The sequence below is a fragment of the Bison bison genome, unplaced genomic scaffold (assembly GCF_000754665.1).
Source record: "Bison bison bison isolate TAMUID 2011002044 unplaced genomic scaffold, Bison_UMD1.0 scf7180017864084, whole genome shotgun sequence".
NCBI lineage: Eukaryota > Metazoa > Chordata > Mammalia > Artiodactyla > Bovidae > Bison > Bison bison.
The window spans coordinates 2696209-2722234 of NW_011494656.1; the positions used below are offsets into that span (position 1 = coordinate 2696209).

Genomic DNA, 26026 nt, shown 5'->3' on the forward strand with positions numbered 1-26026 from the left:
TGCTTTTCTCTGATTGTTCTCATTTACTTACTTTTTAAATTAATTTTTGAAGCAAGGATGTATGTTTCATGCTGAAAACAGTAATTCCCTGAAAGATCTGAGTATAACTCTCAAGGCAAAGGAGAGTCTCTTGCCTCCTGTTCTGCTTACAAAATGACAAAGTCATAACACACAGTTGAACACACACACACACACACACACACAGAGGATACACACATTCCAAGAAAGAGGACCAAAGAGACTACACAGAGGCTTCCTTATTCTTCTGATCTCTGCTTATAACATAGTAAGAGATTTTTTTTCCCCCACAAAATTCCATTATGTGCTTTATTTCCTAAAAAGGATTCCAAGTTTACTATTTCTGTAATCACCACTTTCCTTCTAATATGAGCTCATGTTATACATGAGTTCTGAGAAGCATCTTTCATACTTTGCTTTTATTTTATACTTTCTGGGTCTGTGTAGGGACATTAATTCACCTATCTCTTTTTTCAAAATTGAGGTACCCTTCTAATAATACCTCCTACCCATAAGGCTATAAACTTGAAGAGGAAATCATTTAAGCAAATTTATTCCTCACTTCAATACTCCGTCAGGAGATGTGGAGACATTTCAAGATGCATATGATATGAACTTGCTCTCAGAGAATCCGAAAACTAGGAACAGAATTTCCTCGTAAAAATGCTCTAAAAAGAGCACTCTAAAATAGTTACGGCTTTAGGCTTCCCATTGAGTAAGAGGGTCTGTGTATTTTGACGAGTTTTATCACTTAGAAGACAGAGTTCACGTCATTTACTAGGTAAATTATAAAAGGTAGAGGAATTGAGCTAGTAAAGCATTATTCGTAAGCAATCATCATAGCTCTTACTTTAATGGGTATAAACTACGTGCCCGGTACTGTTACGAGCATACTGTACCAATTCATTTAATCCTCCCAACAACTTATGCAGTAAACCTTATTTCCATGCCCAAGTTGAGAAAACTAAGGCCAAGAGAGAGAGAAGCAACTTATTTAAGGCAACCAACTACAAGGAGGAGAGGGGATGTGAATCCTAGGGAGTTTGCTTCCAGGACTAGCTTAATCATTTCCTAGAACTGCCTCTAAGCCTCCGCACACCCCTGCAGTGAAGAGCACACACAACATATTGGGTTGAAAATGGATTTTCTCCAAGAAACATGTGTGGTCCCCAGACCAAGCTCAAGCTCTGATTCCATTTTTAAAGCTACACTACTTTTAGCAATAGAATTTTATCACCTGCTTTTAAAATTAATAGAGCACTACTTGCAGGTGAATTTAGGGAAAAATTAGCAGGATATCTGGGTCTAAGTCAGATATCTAAATCTCAGTCTGAGTTCAGTCACTCAGTCGTGTCTGACTCTTTGCGACCCCATGAACTGCAGCATGCCAGGCCTCCCTGTCCAGCACCAACTCCCAGAGTTCACCTAAACCCATGTCTATTGAGTAAGTGATTCCATCCAAGCATCTCATCCTCTGTTGTCCCCTTCTCCTCCTGCCCTCAGTCTTTCCCAACATCAGGGTCTTTTCAAATGAGTCAGCTCTTCACATCAAGTGGCCAAAATATTGGAGTTTCAGCTACAACATCAGTCCTTCCAATGAACACCCAGGACTGATCTCCTTTAGGATGGACTGGTTGGATCTCCTTGCAGTCCAAGGGACTTTCAAGAGTCTTCTCCAACACCACAGATCAAAAGCATCAATTCTTCAGTGCTCAGCTTTCTTCACAGTCCAACTCTCACATCCATACATGACCACTGGGAAAACCATAGCCTTGACTAGATGGACATTTGTTGGCAAAGTAATGTCTCTGCTTTTCAATATGCTATCTAGGTTGGTCATAGCTTTCCTTCCAAGGAGTAAGTGTCTTTTAATTTCATGGCTGCAATCACCATCTGCAGTGATTTTAGAATCCAAAAAATAAAGTCTGAAACCGTTTCCACTGTTTCGCCATCTATTTGCCATGAAGTGATACGACCGGATGCCATGATCTTTGTTTTCTGAATGTTGAGCTTTAAGCCAACTTTTTCGCTCTCTTCTTTCACTTTCATCAAGAGGCTCTTTAGTTCTTCTTCACTTTCTGCCATAAGGGATATTAGACTAGAATTTGTCAAATAGTAAATTAAATGTCTAAAATTAAGCTTTACCAATAACACTATGCCACGCACACACCCATGTACACGTAATTTTCAACCAGCCAGCAGGCATCCTCTTTGAATGTTGAATACTGCAGACGAAATCCATACGGCTATCTCTAGGATGTGGTGGTTTAGTTGCTAAGTTGTGTCTGACTCTTTCGAGGCCACGAACTGTAGCCCACCAGGCTACAGAAATCCATAGGATTTCCCAGACAAGAATACTGGAGAGGGTTGCCACTTCCCTTCTCCAGGAGATTTTCCCAACCCAGAGATTGAACCTGCATCTCCTGCATTAAAGGTAGATTCTTTACTTCTGAGATACCAGGGAAGTCTGTTAGGATTCTAAACTTTTAAAAAAATTATAAACATCCAGAGAGCGCTGCTTATGATTGCTTTAACCTTAAGGAAATCACCTGTATATTCTAGAGAGTTTTATGGAAGTACAAGTCCTCTACATTCACAAGACTATATTTAGCAACTTCATTTCTTTAATTACATGCTTTCTATCTATACTATAGTAACATCTCACTACTAGAAAACAAAAACCATGCTTACATCTTTATTCCTATTTCTTCTGCTAATTATTAAAAGTGTTAATAGTTATCAGCTTTCTAATTTTTAATAGCTGGGTTTCTTCCTGTGCTTCTCTCCTCACCAGATACATTTTAAGATTTTAGACAGGGAAGAAATACTTATGTTGCTGACTGTAGCATCTCATAGGAGTGTAGGCAGATTCTGACATACTGATTAGTTCATTTCTGAAGGTGCAGCAAGATTATTAGGACTGCTAACCTCCTTTGGCCTTAGCTCAAGATCTGAATCTACTGTGAAATCTGACGTGAAAAGACTTCAATACCTTGCCACTCTTAGACTTTTCCTCCCTCTCTTTCAATAAAGACAGCTTTTACACAAAGAGTAAAATCAAATTTTGAACTAGCATACCACGTCTCTAAGGACCAAAATTGCATTACCAGGATGATGCCTATCTCCATTAGAAAGGCATTATTAGATGATGTTATAGGTCTTTAATCCACATCAGTGCATTCCGTGGTGGTGATGTATACCCGATGGGTGAGGGCATGTGAATCTGGTGTGGTACCAAGGAATACCTCTGACTGCAGGACAGCAAACCACCTTCAGGGAAAAAGCACCTCAGAATCAGACCTCAGCAGGCACCAGGAGTGATGAAGAACCGTTCTCTTAACTGGGCTGAGCTGATTGAAATTCACAGCAGCAGTTCTCCATTTTTGAATTCAGAAAGGAATGGCTAAAGAAACGTAACCATGCCTCGGATTAGTTAAACACCACACTCATATTCACCATGCTAATTGTTTGGTCAAAGCCAATGAATTAAATTTTACAAATAATAGATCAAGTAAAAATATCACAATCTTGAGAGGGAGAGAGTCTCAGCCCGATTAGGTGAGTGGAATTCATTGTCAGCTCTAACTGGAAGTCAGGATTCAGTTTAAGAAAAGAGGTGGAGGATTCAACATAGGTATTCAAACCACATAGAAGGGGTCTGATAAAACCTGAGTTATCTGTATGCCACTGGCAAGCTTTGAAAAAAGAAATGAAAATGTAGTACATCCTGGACTGTGTTTCTTAGGCGCATTAATGTATCAGGAAATAAAGCACGTAATACTTCTACTCTGCAGCCAGGGCGTCTTCACCCTGCGATGGCTCACTGACGACTGTTTCATCTTCTACAACGTATTTTTTGCTAGATGACAATTTATTAAATCACCCCAGAGAGAACACTAAAAACTAGTACTTAGAATGTTCTAGTATTTGGGACTTCAATTAATAATAGTTGATCACTGTCTCCATCACGAATTTTCTTTTTTTAACTTAAACATATGTGGTGCCATGCAGAGCATGATGAAGCCCCCTAATAAGTTCACCCCTTTGAAAAAGAAAAAAATAATAAAATGTTTTCCCCTTTCTTCTACAGAAGAAAGTGAAAACAGGAAGGGAGGCTAGAGTTTCTGTTCTTGATGAGATTTTCCTTTCAATGGAAACCCTCACAATCACATTTGAAACTATCTGCCCTACTTTACAAGCTGATGAATGGAAAATTGAGTCGATGCTGGTTTTTGGATAACTGTGTCAAGTGCATAGGCAGAGCTGTACTTTAATTCACTCCAAAGGTCCTCTATTATGCTGTGCCTTTAATAGGATAAAGGGACTCAATCCACTTTCCAAAACTACAATGCCAAACCACCACCATGGCCAACGAAACTTCTTATCATCACTTATTGAAGGAAAGCTCAAACCATCTTGATTTTTACCATGTCCCTCCTTCCTTCCTCCACCTTCTCACTCCTTTCTGCCACAAATATTTGTTGAATCCCTACTATATCCCTGATCTGTGCTCCAACTTGAGGATAAACGGGAGATTCAGACAGCCTTCATCTCAAAGGATTCAGTAAGGGAGAGGACTCTGAGATGCTCCTGCTGGCAGAACCCACTGAGGGAGAGGAAGAGACAGAATGAGGATCCCTGGAGGCAAGCCACTCTGCCAAATATCATGTCTGCATCCTTAACATCGTGTCATCACATCTCATCCTGATTTCACATTTTGTGGCCATCACTGCAGATGGTGATTGCAGCCATGAAATTAAAAGATGCTTACTCCTTGGAAGAAAAGTTATGACCAACCTAGACAGAATATTAAAAAGCAGAGACATTACTTTGCCAACAAAGGTCCATCTACTCAAGGCTATGGTTTTCCCAGTGGTCATGTATGGATGTGAGAGTTGGACTGTGAAGAAAGCTGAGCGCTGAAGAATTGATGCTTTTGAACTGTGGTGTTGGAGAAGACTCTTGAGAGTCCCTGGGACTGCAAGAAGATCCAACCAGTCCATCCTAAAGGAGATCAGTCCTGGGTGTTCATTGGAAGGACTGATGTTGAAGCTGAAACTCCAATACTTTGGACACCTGATGTGAAGAGCTGACTCATTTGAAAAGACCCTAGTGCGGGAAAGATTGAAGGCAGGAGGAGAAGGGGACGACAAAGGATGAGATGGTTGGATGGCATCACTTACTCAATAGACATGAGTTTGGGTAAACTCTGGGAGTTGGTGATGGACAGGGAGGCCTGGCATGCTGTGGTCCATGAGGTCACAAAGAGTAGGACACGACTGAGAGACTTTATCACTGCAGTGCCTACTGCATGCTTTGGCTCTGTCTGAATGCTGCAAAGCAGAGCGGATGTGCATTTGACAACAATGACTGGCGCAGGTACCTGTCCATTCTTACCCAAATCAAAGGAATGAGCTACCAGGTGGGGGTGGCTGCCCTCCCAGTATCCCCTGCCTTATTTACCATCTGTGGTGCCTGAAAGTAATTCACAAAAAATTCCATACTGAAAATTTAATGTGAAAGTCCTAGCCTGAGCACTGCACCCTGAAATGCTATTTCCCTTGTGGTCTTCTAAACTGAGATCCTACAGGTTAGGCTGGTAAAATTGTCAGACATAATGTAGTGGCAGAAGCATCAGATATACGAGTAGCAAGACTCATTACTTACAGCAGTACAGGCCTCTTGGAAGGATTTCTGGAATAGCTCCCTCACATCAAAGGTTTCATGATCAGCCCTCCAAGTATTAGTTTCTCAGTTGTGTCCAACTCTTTGCAATTCCATGGACTGTAGCCCACCAGGCTCCTCTGTCCATGGAATTCTCCAGGCAAGAATCCTGGAGTGGGTTGCCATTTCCTTTTCCAAATCGCTTCATAAACCAAAATGTCTCTGTGTCTTACCTGTGTGCACCAGGAAATTCCATGCTACGGCAGAATCATCAATTGTTATCTGTGAAACATCGGCTGAGCTCCTAGAGGGAGCGAGAGGGACCACACCTCTTCCTGAAGAGGCGATGAGAAGTTCCTCTCTGATTACCCTCTGATTACTTGGTAGCTTTGAAGAGGATGACTTGGTCTGCTGGGTGAGTAACACAGAGACACGTTAAGGTCTACTGCTTTCCCCAAACCTCCAAACTATCACTTCCAAAGTGATACTTGGCTTTTTCTTTTAAAAAGCCATGTTGGAAGACTCACCAATATTTACTGAGCACTTAACTCTAGCCAACACTATGTTCCATGTGCATTACCTCATTTAATCCTCATGAAAACTTGTTTTTTTTTATAGACACATTTAATAGAATTGCAAATTTGAAAAAACACATGCAAATATTAGTGATTGTTACCAGTATTTGGGATTATACATGACATATTTTCCTTTCTATAATTCCAAGTGTTTAGTTTGTTTTCTGGATTATCAGATGTTGCAACTGCTCTATTAATTATTTTTCTTTGCTATCCTTCTGTTTTACTGTTGCTGTCAATGGTGGGGTCGTTTGCTTTCTTTCCTTTCTCTTTGTGTAGCATAATCTCCTGTTCTTTTATTTTAGAACTTCAGGTATAATTTTTTAATAGGATTGAGATGTCTCTTGTAAATAGCATAATACTTGCTTTTCTCCTTTACCAAACATGGAATCTCTAATGTGTAAATTAAATCTACTCACATTTATTTCGATTAATTATATATTTATTTTGCATTTTATTAACATGCTTTTTCTTTGGTTTGTTTTTTACTTGGCCTTTTTTTGACAGTTTATTTTATTGAATACAGTTGATTTATAAGGTGTTCATTTCTGTTGTGCAACTAAGCAATTTAGTTACACATGCATTCTTTTCATAGGCTTTTCCATGAGGGTGTATCACAGGATAGTGAACACAGTTCTCTGTCCTATACGGTAGGGCCTTGTTTCTCCTCATGGCAATTTTTTAAAGGGGGTTTTAGTTTCCCTACTGCAGAGATGAGAAAGGTGCAGCTTATAGAGATGAAGTACTGTGCCAAGGTGCCAGAGCTGTGAAGCCAGCTAAAAGCCCAAGCAGACAAGATGCAAAGCCTATCCTAACCTCTAATGCTGGCTCCCAGATCTGAGAATTAGAGATTTATGTAACTACCTAGTCTTAATCAAATGAAGAAACTGAGGCTCAAGAGGGCTGAGTAATTTGACAGAGATCAAAGATTTTTTTTTTTTTTTAAGACAACAAAAATTAGAATTCAGACCTTCTGCCCACCAGCCTATTGATCTTATTTTCTTAAACTGGGGTATAGTTGCTTACACTGTTGTGTTCGTTTTTGCTGTCAGTTTTTCACGAAGTGAATCAGCTATATGCATGCATCCATCCTCTTTCTCTTGGACCTCCCTCCCACCCCTCCAGGTCATCACAGAGCACCAAGCTGAGCTCCCTGGGATTCATAGCAAGTTCCCACTGGCCATCTTTTTCACACATGGCAGTGACAAATGTCAATCCCAACCTCCCAATTCATAGAGTCTGTCATACAGAGTGAGGTAAGTTAGAAAGAGAAAACCAAGTATCATATATTAACACATGTGTATGGAATCTAGAAAAGTGGTCCAGATGAACCTACTGATCTTTTGATGATCTCATACTGCTTGTCTAGTCCAATTCATGGCACCGATTGTTGACGACTATTTGGTACCCAGCTACACAAAACAGAAATGGACATGAGTTTCCCAAGTCATCTTCCTCTCTAGGAATCTATAATACAGCAGTAACTGCACACACCAACTACAGACATCAGAAAGTAAAATGATAAAACAAACTGAAGGCTTTAAGAAATTAAAGAAATCAGAATTACAAAAATGGAAAGTGTTAAGAAAAACAATTCCCATCTTCAACTTTACATTTCACACCATGCTTTTTTTCTGGCAATAATTAAATTAAATCTTTAGTTATTCCATTAGGGTCCACTGCAATTCTAAATAAAATGAATCTTTAGAGATTTCAAGGCAGAGTATACAAATGCATCCATCCATGTATGCACTCAAGCATCCATTCATTAAAGAACTTAAGATACAGTGGTGATTAACCAAACACACACAAAACTAACAGTAAGATCCTACTATGCATAACATTTTGCATAACTTATTTAATCTTTATAAAAACTCTATAAAATTTTAACGTCTCCATTTTATACAAAAGGTTGAGATAAAATTTGTCATTTGCCCAAAGTGTCACAGTGAGGTAGTAGCAGAGCTGGGATTCAAACTCAGGGTCACCTAATTCCAACACTGAACAATTGTGTCATCCTTGACATTCCCTCTATCTTGAGTCATGCCTATGACCACAAAGAACTAGCTCCTCCCCCTTCCTTCTAATTAAACGAGTGGAGGTGACACAGGTGGTTTATTGCTATCACTGGGGCTCCAGAGAGTTAAATCACAGAGTGACATGAGAAAAGCAAGCACTGCATTTTTGAAAACCAATTCTCAATAACTCTCCATTGGAGAAGGCTAAGAGCTACTGCAGGCAGAAAAGGAGATTCTAGACGATTATCTCTACCAGGGGCATGCCCATGTTCTTCTAAAGCTTCCAGCCCACCTCCACGTCCTACTGTTCCCAAACAACCCCATTCCTTGTATCACTTCCACTGTGGCATCATGGTTCTGTTCACCACACTTCACAGATGCCAACTAGCTCTCCACCATCAGCAACATGCTCTAAATTTTGAAGAGAGATATGGGACTTGAAGCTTCAATCCTTTCATCTTCTTATTAGGAGTTCTGATAAAAAGGTGGAACCTCAATCACACCCAAGCTACCATTAAATGAAATTAGAGATTTCCCTCTTCATTTCATTATTTACAGGTCTGTCTGTCACTTAAGGATGAATAATCATCTGAATACTCATTTCTTCTGGAATTCATTTGCCTTGTGTTTTCACAGAAATGCCATTAATGATCTAGAAATAAAGAATTATGAAAACGAGAGGGGGCAGTGACAAGCCAGCTTGTGTGCATGCCTGTCAAAGAATATCAAATTTAAGCTCAGATATCAAGATAATTATTTGTGCTATCTGAAAAATTGCTAATGAAGGAAACACTACAATTTTCCCATAAAACCCCTTCCAAATGTCCAAAGTATTTTATATAAGAAGATCAAGATTTCCACACAAAGAAAAACATAATCAAGGGCAAGCTCAGATATTGGTTTATTAAGTGTAAAAAATGTTGTATAGATCCTTCTTTATCTGCTAACATGTGTTTCCAGACTATGGACAAGCCTTTAAAGTGAAATCTAAGTAAAGCTGAAACAACGCTGACTTTTTACCAGATAATAAGTCTACTCATATAATTTCACATGGCTACAGGGTTTTGATATGAAAAGTACCTTCGTAACTCTGGAACTAAACAGCATTATGCAGCAAAAGAAAACATATTCATTAGCCAATTATAATTACACTGGTCATTCGTGCTAAATGAAATGCCTCGCATCCATCATATTTTCCACAAGGTAGACTGGCCACAACAGAATTATTTACTTGGTTTGCCTTTGTTGCGTCCCTCTTTGTAATAGCTTTCATTTCACTGTTTACCTGCTTCCTAATAGACGGTCCCTGGAGTTCTTGAAGAGTTCATAACGTTCATTCTTAGAAGCTTTTAGCTGAGATTTTTACATGGCGGCAACACTCACAGCATCATCCCCACAGAATATATTATGAGCATTGCTATTTTCGTGCTTATAGTGACAAGATCAAATTTAGTATAAAGATTCTCTTCTTTTTGCCTGTTGATAAGCCAGAGTCCTCTGCGGGCAGTTGTTTTTAAGAGCACTCTCTTTGGGTAATTCTTTTCTAATAATTCATGATCCCCACTGTTTTTCAGGCGATAAGACTGCTGGAAAGATTTCTTTCTTTCCCAGAAAGCAAAATGATTTTAAGAGTTCTTCGACAGTGAGTGTCCTAATTGAGACAGAGTGATAACTATTTCTAAAATCTCGTTTCCTCTTCTGGACCCCAGAAATAAATACTGCTAAGGAGAAATTGGGCAAGAAGTCCTATGACTGCACAGAGAGATCCTTTAGGGAAACAATGACAATATTATAGAACTGACTTGTCTATGCAGGACAAAAATAGCCGTGTATAAACCACAGCAGTCATGTTGTTGCAGGTTGGAGTGCAAAAAGGAAAGAGCTAATGCTTACTAGTACTTGACGTGTGTTGCGCTCCATCAGTCAGTCGGGTTCGATTCTTTGTGACCCCATGCCCACCTGGCTCCTCTGTCCATGGGATTCTCCAGCCAAGAATACTGGAGCAAGTAGCCATTCCTTTCTCCAGGGAATCTTCCTGATCCAAGGATTGAACCCAGGTCTCCTGTATTTCAGGTGGATTCTTTACCATGTGAACCACCAGGGAAGCCCCACTTGATGTGTGGCAAGCCTCACTTAATCTATTCATGACAGTGATCCTATGAGATGTGTATTATTTGTCCTCTATTTAAAAACTGAGGAAGTAGAAACAAAGAGGAAGAAACACACTCAAGCTACCCTAGCAGAACCAGATTCAAATCCATCTGCATAATATTCCGCTGCATGTATGTACCACGTCTTCTGTCCATTCCTCTGCTGATGGACTTTAGGCTGCTTCCATGTCCTAGCTATTGGAGACAGTGCTGCCATGCATGCTGGGGTGCCTGTGCCTTTTTGACTTATGGTTTTCTCTGTGTATATGCCCAGGAGTGGAATTGCTAGGTCATATGGCACAGGGAACTCTACTTAACGCACTGCGGTAACCCGAAAGGAAAAGAAATCCCAAAGGCAGGGGGTGTAGGTATATGAATGGCTGATCCATTTTGCTGTATGGTAGACACTAGCACAACACTGTGAAGAAACTGTACTCCAATAGATATTCATTTAAATACTAAAAAATTAGAAAAAACAAACAAAAAATCCATCCATCTGAATCCAAACCCCACGGCCTTTATACTACCCTCACCCTCTGTCATTACACGGCTCCCTTTCTAAAAGAATACAATTATGAAGATAATAAAATGCATGTGATTGTTGTCTTTTTTCAAAACATCCAGATGTCTTCAAAGATTCCAGCAAGCTGGAGTCTATGGGGTTCACAATACCGCAAGCATCTCTTTCAGTATAAACCAGCACACCACTCATTTTGGCTATCAAGCCTCAGTTATAAGAATCCAATTCAACATCATCAAGTCTGATGCCTCCGACTATTTCTATTTGCTCTTGCCTAGAGGCTTGGAAAGACTACAGATTTTACAAATATCAACAGAGCGTTTGTGATGCTGGTGGAATGTTCTACCTTCCTGTTTTCAAAGCAAGAGAGCACTGCTTTGACAGAGTGTTCCAGAGAGGGAACAAAGGAAGCTTCTATTCGACAATTTTACAATTCTAATAAGCAAGAGTTACTTCTGCAAACTTTGCTAATATTAATCTGCTTAATACTGAAAATGATGGAGAGCAGTATATGTAGAGGGAGACAGGAGATTTGTCCTGTGAGTTTTGGAGGTAAGTTGGAGTCGGATACCTGAGTTCAACTGAGTTCCTCAAACATTTATTGGGGACAGCCTTCCCCTAAATGAGTTCATAGACAATGGACACAAAGCATTAGGTAGGATTTCACAGTGCAATGAGACTATTATAAAGATAAAAGTGAGAGCTCATCCTAAATTTAGTTCAGAAGAGAAGATGAACTTTTCTTTGGGAAAATAAAGGAAAGCCACAGAAAGAAAGACCTTGAGTGTCAAGCTTAAAAGTTTAGCCTTGACCTCGTGAGTAATGAAAAGTAGTATCATCTGCAGGAGAATGATCAAGAGTAGCTACGGTGTGCAGGTCAGGGGAGGAAAGACACACCTGGGTTCAACTGCAATGGAGCCAAAGTCAGGGCAAGACAGACAGCATTTTTAAAAGATGCATAAAACTGGTGATGGAACAGCTGAAAATGAGAGAAAGAGAGTAATCAAAGATGAGTCAAACTCCTGGTTCTAGACAGCACATCTTGTTTAATAAAGAAATAGGAATTACACAGAATGAAATTGTGTTGAAAATGAGCAGCTCCCCTTAAAACATATCGACATTGAAGTCTAACAGAAAATCCAAGTGAATGCAGCACTTGGAGTGGAGAGGGAATAAGGGACCCAGGGTTGCAGGTGGATGCTTTAGAGATGCAGGTGGTCCAGAGGGACCAGGCAGCCATTTTCAGCAGGACTGACACAGGTATGTTTCAGCGTCTTTCATGCGGCCTGATCTCTTCTCAGTCGCCAACTGCAGAGAGCAAATGTTTTGCTTCCACTGGATCCAGCTAGACCTCCCACTGTCATAGACAGAAATAATACAGAATCCACCAGAGAGCCAAACAGAGCTGGTGTTCTCATGCAGTCCTGGAACTGAGGGCCACTCACCAAAGTGGACAGAGCCTGCCTGCATAAACAACCCCATCGACAAGTCCATCCAGATTGACCCAACTCAGAAATCATTTTATGCTGCCCCATCCACAGTGGTCTCATGACAGATGATGGGCATGGGGTGGCAAAAGAACATCCAAACAGCGACAGCCATGGTCTAGATTAAGCTCGGGAGCTCTTAATTTAGACAGCTAAGAATATACAGGGGCTTTCCTGGTGGCCCAGCCGTAAGGAAACTGCCTGCAATGCAGGAGACTCAGGTTTGATTCCTGGATGGGAAGATCCCCTGGAGAAGGAAATGGAAACCCACTCCAGTATTCTTGCCTGGAGAATCCCATGGACAGAGGAGCCTGGCAGATACAGTCCATGGGGTCACAAAAGAGTAGGACATGACTTAGCAACTAAACAGCAATATACAGAACTAGGAAGGACACATAATTGGAGAGTCTTAATTATAGTTCCCAAATTCATAAAACACGATGCGCATGCATGCAGAGATGAGGACTCAGCAAAAAGGGTGAAAAGGGACGGATGGTCAAAAATCAAATTCAGCTGGTTGAAGACTGTAAGCGCTGGGCTTATTTCAAATTATCAATGCAGGACAGCCTTTTCCAGCCCATCTCTGGGTCCTTTTTTTACCCAACAGGGTTGACCACCTGAGCAATTACATAGATTTAGAAAAGGAGGGAATCTGACCTATTTATAATACAGTCAATTGCTCATCATTTCCAGGCTCTCTCAGAAGCCTCTGACTCTATGCTATTACCTGCCCTCTGGTCACTCTATGGCCCATTATCACCTTCCACAGGGAAAAAAAGAGGTGCGTCTCACATCAATCCATTTAACTATGTTTTAGCAGTGTTGGGAACAGGGTAAAGACAAGAAATGGAGACTGTGCTCTCTAATAACTGACTCCTTCATCCCTAGGTACTTAACACAGACACTGGTTACTACTGAAAGCATGCTAGAAGTTGTCACACTATTTTTTTTAATGACTCTTTTCTCATTTTATAAAAATATACTGCCTGGCACTAGAACAGTTTTCATTCAAAAGTGGCAAAGAGCAAACAGTGACTTCTTAGGTAATTACCTGTAACAAAGTTAACTGTGGAAAGATGGCCCACATGCTGCCCAGGGGACAATGAGCAATCAGCCGAGAATTTGATTTTAAGACACGGGAAAATAAATTTGGAGTGCATTTTGGAAATTACCTAGCGCTTACTTATTCTATAAAACTAACTAACAGCAACTACAAAATAAGATGGGCTTCCCTGGTGGCTCAGATGCTACAGAATCTGCCTGCAATGCAGGAGACCCAGCTTCGATCCCTGGGTCAGGAAGATCCCCTGGAGAAGGGAATGTCTACCCATTCTAGAATTCTAGCCTGGAGAACTCCATTCACTGAGGACCCTGGAGGGCTACAGTCCATGGGTCTGCAAAAGTTGGACATGACTGAGCAACTCTCACACACACACACACACACAGATAAGCGATCTGATGCAAGTCTCTCTTCTTCAGTTTCCCCGTATATTGTTGTTGTTTAGACTCTAAGCCCTCTCTAACTCTTTGCAACCCCATGGACTGCCACACACCAGGCCTCCCTATCCTTCACTCTTTCCAAGAGTTTGCTCAAATTCACATCCATTGAGTCAGTGACGGCATGCAACCCTCTCATCCTCTGTCATCCCCTTCCCCTACTGCCCTCAATCTTTCCCAGCATCAGGGTCTTTTCCAATGAGTCAGCTCGTTGTACCCAAAGTATTAGAGCTTCATAAAATGGAGTTACTAGTGGAATTTCTAAAACAGAACTATGTATCCAGGATTTTCGTGAATATTTAAACATGATAATATACATGAACTGCATAAGCAGCACCCTAAACAAATTCCATTACCATTACCACTGTTAACTATCACTACTATTACTATTATTACTAATCCCCCTAAATGAGAACGTGGCCTTACTGACACCCAGCATGATTCAAGAATCAGGAAAGGGTATTTTTTTCTAAACAGCCCCATAAATTAACTCTGCAAAATCCCTGGGCAAAGGTAACATTGAAAGTGTTGCCAGTCTAGAAATGGCCCAGGGGGAACCAAAGGCTAAAGTGGGGGCATATGAAAATGTGCTCCACAATCTTCTAATCTTGTGGGCCACTGAAAATTTTGCTTAAAAAGGGGGGAAGAGGGACCAGATATGTTTCTATGTGCATATACCTGCCTCACCGGCAAGCAAGTCCTCTCTGTCCATCAATCAATTATCCACCATAAAAGCGGCAAGGTGTTAGGGCTGTCTCTTGGCCAACAAGAAGGACCTGAAGTCCCTGAAGTCCGACTTTTCTGTCCCTGCCATGACCACGTTAAATCACGCACGTTTAGAATGTGTTGTACCCTTTGCACGTGCTTTGCTCCATTCAGTGTGCAAATCGTGAGGACAAGGGCGGGTCCTACTTTGTGAAGGTAGAGCGACTAAGGTTCTGTGATTTCTAGTCTTCTTTTCTCCTCTCTGGAGGGCCCTTGCTCCTCAGATATCACCATCAGGAAATAAAGTGCCCAAGACAAAATAAACAAGGAGCAAGAACCTGAAAAAGAACAAATGCAAAACATCATCACAAGTTCTTTGCTCTTTTTAATTCTGCCAAGAAAGAGACACAAAGTTAGCACTGTGAGTTAAATTTCTGATTTTATGGAAACCACATCTGCGTGGATATCGACTTAACTGATGGTTTAACTTGGTGCCAAGAAAGATGTTTCATCAGGCAAAAGCATTTCTTCTTTAAACAGATCTTCCAGTGTGACATCGGAAATCGCCTCGTGTGAGGTTTGGAAAACTTGATGCAGATCAAGGTTGGGTTAACCAGAAAGCTTTTGCCTGACAAACCTGTTTAGAGTAAAGCAGAAGGGTGGTGGTTGCGTTTTTTTCCCCCATTGAGCAACCACATCTACAGGAATGGAAAAGCACTTCTGAGGAAGAGGGCCCTATTACTAGATGAGGAATCTTCTTGTTTTCCAGGAGGGTACAGCATCATTACATATGTATTCATTCAGTTACATTTATGCAGAACCTGGGGCACTGAGCACCATTGTTCATTTTAATACCGGCGAGACAAAGGAACAAATGAGCCAAGGTTTTGGAGTCCAGAAGGGAGGACAGATATGGGAACAAATGCATTACAATACAACCTCAGTGGGGAACTCACAGTGGGACAAACAAAATACTCTAGAAGCACAGAGAAAGCAATGACGAATTTTGACAGGGAGGGAATGTGTCGTTCTTGTGGGTCTTAAGGGAAAAGAGTTTTCCAGGTGGAGAATGAGCAGGTAATATGCTATGTACGAGATAAACAGCATGAGCGAGGCTGTGTATCAAGAGGCCTGGCCTCACCACCTTTGGAGCATTGGTGCTGAGGATGAGGCCTGAGAGATCGTCAGAGACCCAGACTGTCATGGACCTCATGTCATGATAACAAGCTTGGATAAGCCTTATCCAGAGGCACAGGAAATCCAGGCCACAGGTGACTAGTAAGTCTGAGCAAGCTCCGGGAGCTAGTGAAGGACAGAGAAGCCTGGCGTGCTGCAGTCCACGGGGTCACAAAGAGTCAGACATGGCTGAGCACCTGAACATCAACCACAGCAATATGATGTGATTTGCTTTTTTAGGGCACTGATTCTGAGGACAGCAAGAGTGGTAGATAGATGGTGGAGACACCACACAGGAGACTGCCCTGATGTTTGGTCACTTCGAAGGTTCTCCTGGCAGAGCTGGGTTAAATGGAGTGACATTTCCTAGGTGGCAGAATATATAGAAAAAAATACTTTCAGAAATTCACAAGTGACTTTAGCCAGACAACTATAAAACCACTGAGCCTCTGGCTTGGGAAAAGTTCTAAAGATGATCAGTTAGTGATCTCCAGTACCGGGAGCATCCACATTCCCAGGCTTCACCACAGACAGAGGATATCGGCATTTCCAGGTCTCAGGTTGAGGACCTGTATTTTTAACCATCCCCTTCAGTTCACTCATGGCTGAGTCAAGTTTGGGAAGGGAGAACTCTAGGTCAGGTCCATCAGATTTCCTGGTGAGGAAGGACAAGGTCTTCTCTGCAAGAGTATCCCAAAGCTGGGTACAAAACTTAGCATGGTGCCTGGCCTGTGGTAAAAAAAAAATTAACCTGTGTCAAATCCCCAGATACAGGCTTGTGACTTGAATGGATGTCTGCTTTGCATTCCTTCAGGACTCAGAGATTATGAGAACTGAGCTTTGAATTCCATTGCTCTCAGCACTATTGGACTTGTTCCTTACCTATTTGGGTAAGAAAAAATATTTTAAACCTTTTCCCAAAGAATTTTAATCTCTCTAATACATTCTAAAGTAGCAAAACAGGGTCTTATTGTTTTATGTTGGGTGGAATGTTGGTTCAGAAGCTACTTACTAAGACGTGAAGAGCTTGCCAAGTACAGTCGAGTGCCTGGTTCTCTCTGCTCCAATGTGATTGATTATATGTATACATATTACATATATAGGATGTGATTTTAATAGGAAAAGCTTCTGCATTTCCAAACTTGGAAGTTAGGGGTTCCTAACATCTTAACCTTCCTACATTAATTTACAGATTCAGAGTGTCAAAAAAAAAAAAGAACTAAGTCTCCATTGTTCAGTAGAATGCAGAAATTATACTATACATACATGCAATCATAATGATAAGTGCAAAATAACCCAGCAGTGCGTACTTTGACCAGTCTTTCTGAGCGCTCTTAGGAGGCTCCAACACAGGCACAGAAGCTCCTTTACTTAAATTAACTGAAAATGGCTTTTCTGAAAGAAATATTTCCAACCAGAAGTGCTTACCCAGAGGCATCATTCCGATTTGAACATCCATCATTATACAAGCAAGGCATAATCATTCTATAAGCACAGAATAAGCATGATATAAACAGAGCAATGATTGACGTGTTAATATTCTGCAATAAAATATTTTCTTGACTCTGCCAAGAGTCAGGTGTGAGATGAGTTGTGGGAAGCCAGTGCTTAAAATGCTTTCTGATAAAAATCTCTGTAGACCGGCAGAGATATCATAGCCATGGTTCACTGCATCCAGGGTCACAGTCTAGACGTAGGACTTGTTGCAAGCTGCAGGTACCGTCTCCATGGAAAGGGACATGGAGGTGAGTCAGGGTTGGCGTGCCAAAGGCGATGCTTTCAATAACCAAAAAAACTACCAGTTAGGCAGGACCCACTGATGTCACCTTCCGGTTCCCCAACCTGGGACAGGCTTCTTTTTTTTTTTTTTTTCTCTGTTCCTTCTCTCTGGTCCTTCTCACACCATCAGTCCACACTGTACCCCGCTAGCTATGAGCTCACTCTGCCATTGAGTGGTGGGCCCTTTCCTCTGCCGTCCCTTTCATGCGCTGTTACCTGCATAGATCACAAAATTTTCTTTTGTAGAAGAAGCTGTAACCTGTTAGTGAACAGGTTCAAGAGGTCACAAGGCTTCTTTGGGATTCCAGGGAAATGCAAAGGTATTTGTAGAGGGGGAGAATAACATAATGGAATCATTATCATTTCAGGGAGAAGGATCTGCAGTCAGCATTTATTAAGCCTCTACTGTGTGCCAGACAGGTAGACGTTTTACATAATTATCTCAATCCTCAGAAGAACGGCTCTGGGAATAGAAAGAATTCCCTTCTATTTTTCGACTTGAAAAGGTGAAGACTAAAAAGCATGTTTAAAATGTGCCCCCAAAGTGAACGTGCTAAGTCACTCAGTCGTGTCTGAATCTTTGTGACTCCATAGATTATAGCCCACCAGACTCCTCTGTCCATGGGATTCTCCAGGCAAGAATACTGGAGTGGATTGCCATTCCCTTCTCCAGGGGATCTTCCCGACCCAGGGATCAAAACCCAGTCTCCCCCATTGCAGGCAGACTCTTTACCATCTGAGCCACCAGGGAAGCCCCAAAATATGGTTTGCAAAATTCACAAGGGACAGAGCCAGCATTAGAACCTGAGACTCTCTTCAAATGTAAAACTTTTTTCATTAATATTCTGGGTTCCTGGCACTGTTTTCAATCATGTATAAAATTGCCTTGCCGTTCGGTCTTATGTCTTCTTCTGTCCTGGCTGGCCTGGGTAGCCTCAGGAGGGATTGTGCGTTATCTACATTGACCTCTCCGGTCTTACTCCATGCCTGGCCCATGGTAAGTGGTAAAAACCATCTCCTGAATGTATGGAAAAGCTTTCTTCATCATTGGATATAAACCTTCTGCCTCTACAAAAATAATACCTCCTCCATGAGTACCATCCCAGGCACACAAAGGAATAGCCCCTCATTACAGTGTGTGTTTATCTATGTAGAGCTTCCCTGGGCTCCCCTGGGGGCTCAGTGGTAAGCAACCTGCCTACAAATTCAGGAGACATGTGTTCAATCCTGGGTCGGGAAGATCCCCTGGAGGAGGAAATGGCAACCCTCTCTAGTATTCTCGCCTGGAGAATCCCATGGACAGAGGAGCCTGGTGGGGTGCAGTCCATGGGGAAGCAAAGAGTCAGTCACAACTTATTGACTGAAAATGCTCTGCACAAGCCTTATTGTGCAAAACCAAAGTCTGAAAAAGGCATCATCTATTCCAGTAATGACTGTGTTTTTGCAAAAGGTTAACTTGGATGGCTAATGTATAAAGCCAGACAAAAAGAAACAACCTTACTTCAGGGAATTCTGTTCCCCACCCCCAAAAGATCCCCAGTGGAATCCATTTGTGATAAATTCAGTTTCCAACAACAAGCCAAGCTGTCAGGGAAGGAAAGTTTGGCCTTTGCGCCCAACTCACCCTGATCAGAATACTTACATCAAAATAGAGCAAACTCACCCATGGAAATGATGCACCATTAAACGAAGGGATGAAGTAATGGAGAGGAACACCAGGCACTTTATTGGTGAGTGATATCTCAGAGAACTCTCAAAAAGCAAAAGCTCCGGGAGGGCAGGGCACTCTGACCTGGCTGTGTGCGTGCACACTCAGTCACTAAGTCATGTCCAACTCCTTGTCATCCCTTGGACTGTAGCCCATGAGGCTCCTGTGTACTTGGGATTCTCCAGGCCAGAATTCCAGAGTGGGTTACCATTTCCTACTCCAGGGGATCTTCCTGACTCAGGAATAGAACCAGTGTCTCCTGCATCTCTGGCATCGGCAGGCAGATTCTTTACCACCATGCCACCTAGGAAGCCCTCTGTCTTGGTTATCTTCCTATTTGCATAAAACTTAGAACTATCCTAGCACCTGACAGTCCTGCAGTGATAAATGTTATCAATTTGACTAATGCCTCTTCATGGGAATATAACACTGAATTATTAGTAAGGTATTTTCACACCCATTAATCTTATTTGACCCCACAACAACCCTGTTGAACTCTGCAGAGAGGAAATTAAGTCTCCAGAAGATGAAGTAATTTGTCCAAGGTCATCACTGTAGAAAGGAGTGTGCTGACATGAGAACACAGATTTTCTTTCTATTAATACATCTCTTCTTTCTTCCAAAACAACCTCCCTATTTCTCATTCCCCATCACAGTACAAGTCCCAAAACACAAAGCTGACATCATAAAATTACCCCTGGGCTAATAGGCAAACATATATCTAGCATGATGGGGGAGAGGCAGTGAAAGGCTCTTTTTAAATCTAAATATTTACACGATTGCAAGATTTTTTTTAAGAGTTTTAATTTTTTTTTTTTTTAATCCACCTCTGATCATTTTGGTTGAGTTTGTAGAGAAGGAAGTTTCTGAACTGTATCAGAGAGTTCAACATCTAGGTAATTAAACGTAATCTTCATGATTCTGTACAAAGTCAAATGGTTTAAGGGAGGAGTCTGTGCAACCTGAGGTAGCCTTCAACTTCCTTCTGGCTCCTGTTACCCAATGAGAAGCCAGGTGGGTGAGGCTTTCTGGGACCAACTCACAGAAGAGGAAGTTGTGGAGAAGAAATGAAATCCTCTATATGAGCACTGGAAAACATAACAGAGGAAGGGGAGAAATGATTGGGAAGAATGTGTTTTAAAATCAGTGCCATAAACACTGCTTTGACTCCACTTAGAAGAGGTACCTTAGAATATTCAAATTCATAGTGTCAGAAAGTACATTAGTAAATGACACGGGCCTGGGTGGGGGGGTGGATTTAGTGTTGAATGGCCAAAGAGATTCAGGTTAGGAAAGTGAAAAATCACGGAGATGGATGATGGTGAGGGCTGCACAACAGAGAGACTGCGGCTAGTGCCACTCAACTGTAGAGTGAAGGATGGTTAAAGTAGCACGCTTTGTATTATGTGACGTTCACCACCATACAAAACCCTTAAAAAAAGAAAGAAATCAATATCATGCTTCAGGGTCTAAACAGAGTTTTCTGGAACTTCCATAGCAAATGCTTGTCCATCTACCCCCTGACCTTCACCATCTCTTAACCTAATGCCCGTGAGGAATATTAAAAGCCCGTGCATCATCTCCGTCTTCAAACCACGTGAGTCCAAGCTCTGGAGCCAAGTGGAAGGGAGGACTCACACAGGTTATCCTGACACTGAACTTTCATGAAAGTGACGCGCTCGGGCAGCTGAGGCTTGAGAGTGACACCGGCACGTGGGCCTATTTTGGGACCGATGTGAGTCTGAAGTTTTCCATTCAGCCCTATGACCTCTGTTGACTCCAATGGGCCGTGTATTTGTGAACCAGTTTTAGGAGCCGCTGTTCTGTTGCTCCCCGTGGAAGGAGGGGTAGGTGTTCTGAGATCTAATAGCCCTGATGAACCTGGAGACCTGATATTTTTCGGTGGGTTTAAATCGGAAAGCCCTCGGGTCCTTAAAAGGTTCAGTTGGAAGATCCTTTTATCTGTGTCTTGAAAGCTCTAATAAAGAGAACTGAAATACAGCACGTGACCTGTGAATTGAGCAGAAACAGAGGAACTTTTGCCAAGGTTCTCACTCATTCCCTTAAAAGCAACCTGGGAAGAAAGTGAGAAAAACTGCCCAGTTCTAATGAGCGCTGAACGGATAAGAGCATCCCAGACTGATTTTGTAAATGCCTCAAAAAAAAAAAAAAAAATGGCTGAGGTTTTCAGCCACTAAACTGTTGGAAAAACAACGTGTGCCCTTATTAAGTATCTGCAGAATAATTGACAGGTATTTGAGAAACACGGCTGTGTCCATTTGACCTCCCAAATTATACAGGAATATTTTTGGTGACCTTCCCTTATGACAGGTCCATGAAAATGACACAGCTTTGTTCAGACGACACATGGCGCTGCACTCTTCTGCAGAAACAACCCCCCACCCCCATTAAATTAAGTTAGAGGTGGTATTTGAAAAATAAATAAATATCGGAGTTCCAACTCACTGCAAATGGTACAGGAGGCCAGTAAGTGGGGAGCCTGCAAGAGAAGGACTTCTTTTAGAAAGATGTTTTACAGGACTTTTTCTGCATCATTAACTCCTCTGGAATCCTGAATATAACATGATGAATTTCCCAAAAAAGTAGCTACTGTTTAATTTTGAATCACTTCAAAGAGCCACAGTAGAAAGAATCAAAGTAAACCAAAAAGACCAGGAGATGCGAAATTCGCCAAGGGGAAAGGAAAAAAAAAAACCAAGAAGGTTCTAACAGATTTGACCATGTACTGAAAATACCACTGATTATTTTACTAATACAGTGTTTTACTGTTCCGTGCGACTGAAATAAGTTTCTGTATTCATCAGAACACAGGATATTTTTATTACAATATTTGTGTCAGAGTCTTTTAAAAAGAAACATATTTCAAACCTTGAAAAGAATCTCTGTCTTAAAACGGCCCTTGACGTGTACCTGTGTATGTTTCACTAAAACAGATATTTAAATGGAAGTCATGTTGATGAAAGGAGTAAAAAGATACTGATAACCTTACTCTGATCCCCAACATACAGTTTTGAAAAAAAAAAAAGAATAATTTTTAAAAAAGCAAAGCAATTTGGAGGGTGGGGAAAAGTAATAAAGTTGGGATATTATAATAGTTGTTTAACTTTAAAAATAATAATGATAATAATAATTGGTCTTTAAAAATGTCTTTGGTATAAAACCTGCCCAGGGGAAAAGAAAGAAAGCCTCCTAAAAATTCTATATTCCCAAATACCAAAAGATCAAAAACCATCTGGAAAATGTCAGATAATGGTATCCACCCACCTAAGAAAGTCAGTAAACTTTGTCTTCAATTACTGTTGAGGATAATCAGCTCAAATGGAAATTTTGATTCGAAAATGCTCAGAAGACAAAGCTGGATTAGGAACCAGATTTTAAAAGTCTCCTTGAAAGACCATCTGTTTACAGACACCCTTCTCACACCCCACACCTCGCCCCTGATTTGGACCATAAGTTCACAGCAGAAGCACCGCTGAATTTAAAGACATACACGCACTGCTACTATGAAGCCTAGTTCCCACATATATGTTCTGAGCTTGTCTCAAGTTTCCCTTGTTATGTAAGCACTCCGGGGCAATAAAACTTCACTTACATCCAGCAGTTTGTGAGTCTCTAAACATTAGTCTACCTAACTGTACAATTCTTTTATTGGCAATGGACAGCAATGGTGTTTTATTTACATTGATCACATTGTCGATGCTATATGGAATAACCATTTAGTAGCCTATTAGCCTGTAACATTTTTATTACTGTTGTTAAATATCATTACCCATACTGAACTGTGCAACAGAAAAATCAAGTCGGAAAATCTAAAAACTGAGAACTACAGAGCTGTTACTCACCACCCCCCACCCCTGCCCCAACACACCCATGTAATCTGTAGATTCCGATGAGAAGAAAGGAAAACAATGAGTTTTCACTTTTCACAGATAGAGGTCACTAATGGCCTGGATTTGAATCGCTGTGGCAGAAACCACAAAGTTATTAAAGTAATCTAGTGAGAAATGAACTTGAATAGAAATTAAAGATACTGAAAGACAGTTATCCAGAAAGGTCTGACCTGAATGGACATGAAATCACATCACCTTGATCTTTGTTGCATCTTCTAAGCAGAGCAAAACCAAAAGAGAGCCGCCAGGCACCCTTGCTGTTTTTTAACTTCAGACACTGGGGACCGCGGAAGTGGCAATTCTTCCTTGCAGAGCATAAAGCTGAAGAGTCAGGAAGAGGAGATGTTCACACCGGGTCTCTACAGAATAAGGCTTCTGCACTTCTACATGCTTAAGCCTTTCTTGAAACCAAGCTTCAGACTTGGAAGATATAAAGTTGCTTTCGGGAGATGTGTCTAAATCCCAAATCAAACTCTCCAGCAGGCCAGAATATAAATGTAATGGTATCAAAGGAGGTTCAAATTAGATCCAGGCGGTCAAAGGCAAACCCGGATAAGATCATAGTATCTGAAACCCGGCATACAGGAACAGCGATGCCTGTTTGGGGGAACCTGAGGCAGCCCAGCAGGGTATCATTTGGAAATCTACTTTCTGGTGTTAAAAGCGTCCCCAGGAATTTCTAAAACTGCAATGAAGCTACTGAAGTATTAAGACACAGGCATCTTAAACCAACCAACAAACAAACAAACAAAAACCAGCATTCCTTCCATGTTATGTTTGTAATAGGTCTGCTACAGTGCAGATAGCTCAATTCTTTTTCCAATTTCTTGTGCCTACTGCCATGAGACATGGAGTGATGCTTGAAAATGCATTTTCCAACCTCCTCCAGTCACAGACACTTGCAATTCAACATGACAATATCGTGTTGCATGGTCACTCATGTGATTATTAATAATCCATAAATGGTTTAACCCTCTCCTGCACTTCTGATGTGGGGCTTCTGATGAGGGGAGGCAGAAAACTTGTACTGGGGGACTAGTGACATTATAGGCGAATAAGCAACTTTTCATGGCATGCCTGAAAGACTCTTCAGTCAAAGACTGATTCTCATCTAATATGGTGGCCTGTCAATCTTACGCATCTGGCATGTTGCTCAGTGATTAAAAAAAAAAAAAAAATAGCCCAGGGCTAACACTTCAGATACTAACCTAAAATTGTACATTTCATACTGATTCATACTGCAAGGACCAAATACATCCCCAGACACATGCCAACCTGCATTCTATCTACCTCAAAATGTTTGGGGGGGGGTCATCTTTTAGATGGAGATGTAATAAGGTCATACAGCTGAAGTCCATAGACAATATCGACGGGAGAAAGAAGGTCGCCATCATATTAGCTTTTGGCTGGGAGAAGTTAGGCATAATAAATTTATCAAGAATCCTGTGAGCCAGTGGACTAGCCCCAAAGCTCCCTGACCCTGGGTGTTTAAAGAGTCTCCCAGCTGAGGGGGGAGCAAGAGCTCCCATTTAGAAAAGGCTTTGCATACCCAATGCAGTATGTAAAGAAATCTAATCAGCACCTTGCACTTCTGCGAGAGCATTTACACGGATTTGTGCCTTGTACTTGATTAGCTTACTGGAAGCTTTACAAGAGATTCCCTCCACTAAAATTAATCAAGAGCTCTCGGAGACTGTTTTCCATTTACAAGAGAAGGCAGGAGGAGTTTTCCAGGTGAATAAATAAGGATCATAATAAAGATGATGGAACAACAAACGCCGAGATGCTTGGAAACTGGAAACTCGACTAGGGGAAAAGGGACGTCGGGGAGGTGGGTCTGGACCCTTTTTGCTCTCAGGGTGAGACGCAGGAGCTGTTTGACCGGCATAAGAGAGGTTGCAGCTCAGGAAACGTGAGTCCGCTTCCCGCGGCTCGGAGCACACACGCGACCACTCACTACCCTCCACGCCACTGTGCATCAGGCCACCGAGGAAAATCGGCCTCTCTGCAACGCCACTCACCCTCCACACACACTCACACACCCGGGCGGACGATCACTGCATATCCACACCAACAACGGCTAACATGGTTCCTCTCACCCTTCTGCAATCAAAATGAGCCTTCCAAAGTTCCTATTTTATGACGCCAGAAGGTGAATGGAAGGAGGGAGGCAGGGCTCCGGGTATGCGAAAGGGTGAAAAATACATGTTCCCTTTGCTTCGTATTGTCGCACCTCGCCCCCTCCCTGCCAAGTAGCTTTCTGGCATCAGCTCAACCGGGCAAGCGAATGAGGATGGGCTCGTACCGTTTTTAAAAGATACTAAATTGGGGTGAGAGAGTAGGAGGGTGAAGATGGGACTGAGTGAAATCTACGCAGCATTTCCCTGGACTGGAGAATACTAAAAGCCATTGAAGAAAGATTGTAAATGTCCTCCGGGCTCCAAAATGAGGCACCATCTGGGGCCAAGGGCTCCCACCCGTCCTCAGGGGAGGCTGGCCTCCCAGCCCAGCTGCCCACCCGGCGCGAAGAAGCGCCAGAGATCTCGCCCACGTTCCAGGAGACCTCCCCGCGCTGGGTGCCCACTCTCGGGGATCTAGAACTTCGCCTGGATCTGACTTTCCGCCGGATCCGGCGAGCGTCTGAAAAAGCGCTGAGGGAGGGAGCGGGAGCCCCGCGGACCTGCCGGGAGGGAGAGGGTCGGGGGGTAAGCGTTACCTGCGAAGGTTTTGGAGGTCTCCTGGCGGCCCCGGTAGGAATTCCGCTCGGCGCCGCGTCCTTCCCCAAATCCAAACTTTTGCTCCGTCCTCCAGGTGGCGG

At 42.0% G+C, this 26026-nt stretch overlaps 1 protein-coding gene across 2 annotated transcripts in view; it reads right to left on the reverse strand.

Annotated features, from left to right (window-relative positions):
- Positions 1 to 26026, reverse strand: part of FLRT2 (fibronectin leucine rich transmembrane protein 2) — a 107429-nt gene that overhangs the window by 77534 nt on the left and 3869 nt on the right. Inside the window, exon 1 of one of the 2 annotated variants that reach the window (XM_010837879.1) lies at positions 25925 to 26020. The exons of the other annotated variant lie outside the window; for it this stretch is intronic. The gene's annotated coding sequence lies outside the window, so the exon portion shown is untranslated. Of the gene's footprint in view, positions 1 to 25924; positions 26021 to 26026 lie in introns of those variants that run through there. 2 annotated transcript variants of the gene reach the window in all.